General features: G+C 34.2%; 1 pseudogene; it reads right to left on the bottom strand.

Moving 5' to 3' along the window:
- Window positions 1-2,993: 2,993 nt before the first annotated feature.
- Window positions 2,994-5,026, bottom strand: LOC131802514 (ribose-phosphate pyrophosphokinase 1-like; annotated as a pseudogene).
- Between the last annotated feature and the right edge of the window lie 367 nt (window positions 5,027-5,393).

Genomic DNA, 5,393 nt, shown 5'->3' with positions numbered 1-5,393 from the left:
CACCATAAAAAAATACATCGCTGTTTTTGTTTGCTTCAGTTCTAAAGCAACACATTTGGAACTTGTTTCGGATTTGTCAACAAACAACTTCATAATGTGTCTCAAAAAGGTATTCCCCAAAAGCTCTTTTGCGACAACGCTACCAATTTCGTTGGAGCCCATAATCAGTTCAGAGAAATCAAAGAATCGTTTTACAAAGATGAAGTTGCCCAGAAGATGAAGTCTGTTTGCTGCCAAATGGGTCTTCAATTCAATTTCATACCCCCTCGTGCCCTACACTTCGGCGGATTGTAAGAGGCTGCCATTAAACCGACAAAAACGTTGCTCATTAAAAACATTTCTGAGGCGTATCTCACATTTGAAGAGTTGCAAACACTCGTTGTTGAAATCGAAGCTATACTGAACTTTCGTCCAATAGCTCCCATGTCCTTAACCCCTGTCCACCTCTTAATTGGTTCCTCGATGGTGGCAATACCAGAACCAAATTTAGATGTCACAAAACCATCTTTACTTACACGGTGGCTAGATCTCCCTTTTATGTAGATAACAATAACTAATAAAATCGACAATGAAATATGTATGAGATGTTGAGTTCGTTGGAATTTAACACATCTGTTATTCTTAAGTATTTTTTTTTTTTTTATTTTTTTATTTTTTATTTTTTTTTTTTTTTTTATTTTTTTTATTTTTTTTTATATTTGCTTATTGTTTTGCTTGTAAACAGATCGCAAATAAAGAGAATTGTAATAAAAAAAAAAAAAAAAAAAAAAAACTTACACGGTGGCAAAAAATCTCATACTTAAAACGACAGTTTTGGAATATGAGGTCCAGAGATTACCTATTGTCGCTACAACAACGCTCCAAGTGTTTCACCGAATCGAGAAATATCGTTGAAGTCCAACTCGTCGTCGTCCATGAAGACAACACACCCTCTCTTCAGTGGCTCTTAGCGCGAATTACCAAATGTATTCCAGGTCGTGATGGCAAAGTACGAGTTGCGGAATTACAAACGAAGAATGGATCCAGTTGTCGGCCAATCCGTAAAATGGCTCCTTTACCACACCAAGATGTTTGAACCTTGACGCTTCAACGGGCGGAGGATGTTGGAGGATAATAAATTCATGTATTTTATGTGCTTTTCGTCGATTTGTTAAGTTTAATTACTTCGAAGTGTTGGGTCGTTCATTTCATTGTATTGTTTAATTTAATATTAATTTTATATATTCTTATTTTTGTCGACCCACACTACTATTCCATAATTCCTAAATTTATTCGTCACAAGCTAATGAGTGTATTGTTATCATTGTTTCGTTTTGTGTTATATGCGTCTCAAATAGAGACAATAACAACAATGCCTACAGTCGTTTAGGCATTTGTCTGTTATTCGTCTTCTTCGTTGGTTTTGTGTTGTGGGTAACAACAACAACACTGTTGTTTGTCAGTTTTGTATGTACGTATAGTAACATACATATTTAAAACTGTGGCCCTTTGTTTTGTTTACATTTTGTTTTGTGCGAATTTCGTATTTCACGATTAATTGTCGTTTGTTTTGAAGTTTCAGATTTTGTTTTGTCCCCCATTTTTTTGTAGCCCTTAAGAAGGGATTAGAAAATAAATAAGTTTAGTTGACATATGACCGGCAAACACATTGAAGCAAAATAAACTTGTAATTAAATTCGAAACTTATAGTGCGTTTTATTTATCTCCTCAGGGTATGTCCTACACCGCAAACTTGGACTTTCGGGTTAAAAATCGTGGTCCCAGGTCTGTCCCCCAAGAAAAAATAGTTTCCCGGAATCAGGGTAAAAATACTTACCTCTGGAAAAAATCGAAGAATTTTTACTGAACTAGAGTTGCTCCAAAGTATCAGATTAAGGGAAGATTTGGTTTGCGCAGCCGGTGAAATAAAAGTTTGCCCAAGCACCCGAAACCTTTTTGGGGTTTTGATCCAAAAACCCGGTACCATAAAATTCCCTTGGAGTTTTCTACAGCCTACTGGGTGTTGAATGTTTGCAGCAAATTCAGATAAAGTGCTGACTTTGTGTAAATTAAAAATGGAAAATTGATCTGAAATATTTCTTTTATTGATACTTTTCCCAACAAAGACAAAAGTATTAAGGAAGATTTTTACTGAAAAAAAAACAAAAAACGCAAACACATAATTTTCCTTTGCAATGAATTTTGAATTGTAATTAACTATATCACTTTTAAGCCTATGTAAATAGCTTATTATGATTTTTGAATAGAAAAAAACATTTTTTGCCTAAAAGTAAATGTTATGTTTCTTTCATGAAGCAAATCAAAAAAGTCGGTACAATTTTATTAATAAAAGTGCGAAATATTTTCAAGATTTTGAGCAACCTTGATACAAGTTTCTTTGAAGATCTTTTTTATTTGATTACTTATAGTGAAATCCGATGAAGGATATCATAATCGTAGACGTCGTGCTTCTAAAATGATGCTTTGTAGGAGAATTTTGCGAAAATCACATGAAGTACTGCGAGTCGAAGTTGTCAAAATACAGAATATAGTATTTATTGGATCTAATATAAGTACGTCGAAAAGTTACAAATGGAATGACAACGTTAATACAACAACCAATTTTATTATTTGATGTTTTACATTATTAGGTGTTGCATCAGATGTTGCAGATCAGATAATTAACTGTACTTTTTTCAGGCTCTCTCAGAGCACGCAACGAAGACGGTGAAAAATTTGGCATTCTCCATTCTACAAAAAGGACGCATATTTTTATTTACGAATTCTATTAGTTGACGCATTTTAGAGAGATTTTTTTCGTTGTCTATAATAAGAAAATAGAATGAAATAAAATCCTATTTCCATTTTTTACTTAAATTTATTATTTAATTTTAATACCTCCCCATGAAGAAGACAACCATTAAAATAAAAGATCGTTATCAAGAATTTATATTTCATTTAATATATAAAAATATCATATGTTTTATAGTTAAAAACATTTCATTTAAGAAATACATAATCGTCTAAAGACAATAGGTGTGTCTGGTTACCCTAAAACTTGTAACAATTGTTACAAATTGTTACTGGAAGTCGTCTGTTAACCCGAAAGTTCTGCAAAAGAGAGCGGTTGGAGAGAGAAATTTTGACAGTTCTTTCAGTGAGAGTTTGCAAATTCTTGCTGGAAAAATTTCTTCTTGCAATCTCTTGCAACTCTTCTTCTTCTCATTCATCGACATTCAATCAGATGTTTTCTATTGTTTATTTATTTCTTTTTGTGATTTTAATTTGAAAATATTGTTTTGGAATTAGCAAGACTAATTGTTTTTGGAGAACAACTTTACAAAATGTGAAAAACATAAATACTAATATGTAATAATAAAAAATAAAAGACTATTTCCAACATTTTTAGACAAATGCCACTAGCAACAGGTTTAAAAGATTCCGCGGAACACATCATATCTATCTTCCTTTTATTGCTCATATTTTTATTTTTTTGTCAATTTCCTTTTATATATAAAATTTGTGAAATTGGTGGTGGTTCCTTTCGTTTAATTCTCTTAATGGGGGACAAATTGGTTTGTTTTGACAAATCAGCTGATTGGTTGCAACCTTCTGCAGGAATACCGTCTGTTTACATTTCGCAATTTCCTTGCAAAAGAGAATAAAACTACCTTACTCTCTCAGAAAGATGTTGCTGGACAATTCCTGCAGGGAAAGTAACCAGACACACCTAATGTCAAATGGGAAACCAAAATTTATTTTTGTTATTCTATTAAAATTGTTGTATGAAAAAAAAGAATATTGTACAAAGATAGTATGAACAGTAGTATTTATGTATAAAGTATTATGATTAATATAAAACATTTAACATATTTATAAATATGGAACATTTGAGAAGAGATAAGAAACACTTTCGCCGTTATGTGTTCTTCTAACGGCTTCCGCAAACATCATAGAGATATCAATGCACTGTATTTTGGGACAATCTCTCATATGGCCATCCTGGGGAATAGTATTTGTAACAACCACAGCCTCACAGCAGGCATTGTTTATGCGAGAAATCGCTGGTCCAGAAAAGATACCATGTGTCAACATAGCATAAACCTTTGTAGCACCTGCTTCCACCAAACGATCGGCAGCCTGAACAATTGTACCGCATGTATCGGCCATATCATCGACCAATACAGCAATTTTATCTTTGACATCACCGACAAGCACCATCGAAGCAACTTCATTGGCCTTCTTGCGTTCTTTGTGAATCAGTGCGAATTCAACGTTCAAACGATCAGCAATGGACGTCACACGTTTAGCCCCACCAGCATCAGGTGAGACAATAATGGAATTCTTCCATTCTATATTTTCTTTGATCCATTTTAGAACGGCTGGTTCAGCAAAAAGATTGTCCACGGGAATATCAAAGAAACCTTGAATTTGAGATGTCCAAGTCCATAGTAATAATGTGATCTGCTCCGGCCACTGATAGCATATTTGCAACCAATTTCGCGGAAATTGGGGAGCGACTCATATCTTTCTTATCTTGGCGAGCATATGGGAAACAAGGAATCACAGCTGTTACACGGGATGCCATCAAGTTGTCATTAATCTCACCGGAACCAGATTGTACAATATACACATCTTCACCGCGCACAGACTCACCAATTTCGACACATGTTTCCAAGTTGCTGAATTTATTGGTGACTACTTTGCCCAAATCGATACCCAAACGGTCGACAATCCTTTGAGCCAGATGTGGATGCGAAGTACCCGAAAACACTTTAATGGTTGGCATTCTTGTTTCTCCAATTTGCAGATTTTGTGCGTAGCTAAGTGTCAGATTGAACTGAGAAATGTGAGGTCTTTTATTGGTATTTCGAGGAACTACAAACGGAATGACATGGTTATAGCATGATGGAGGGTATTCGAAATAACATTGGTAGTTATATGAATTTAATGCGTTGTTTAACTTTCCACCACCCTTTTTTATATTATAGGTTTCAAATCTATAAAGAAACATGAGCACCAAGGTAGATCTACCTTGATGAGCACGAAAACTGTGTGGTGAAAAACAACAGCGCATCTTTTGGTTAACCAATTTCAAGGAGTGGTGAGTTAAAAAATGCATTTTATTCATATTACTACCAATATTACTTCGAATATCCTACATCATGCTATAACCTTTGTCATTCCGTTTGTAGACCCTCGAAATACCTATGCAATAAGGCCAAAATTACAATAAAAAACCACTGTGAAACTCACACAAATTTACCTTTACAAGACTTTATATTTCAGTTGCTTTTTGAAAATAGCTCCAATATGAGCAATTAAAAACGATAGTACAATCTTTGAAACTTTAGTAACTGGTAATCACTTGGGCTGAGAATATGTTACATTCTAAACAAAATCGTTGTTATGCC

The sequence above is a fragment of the Musca domestica genome, unplaced genomic scaffold (assembly GCF_030504385.1).
Source record: "Musca domestica strain aabys unplaced genomic scaffold, Musca_domestica.polishedcontigs.V.1.1 210, whole genome shotgun sequence".
Taxonomy (NCBI): Eukaryota; Metazoa; Arthropoda; class Insecta; order Diptera; family Muscidae; genus Musca; species Musca domestica.
This window is presented reverse-complemented; position numbering and strand designations above follow the sequence as displayed.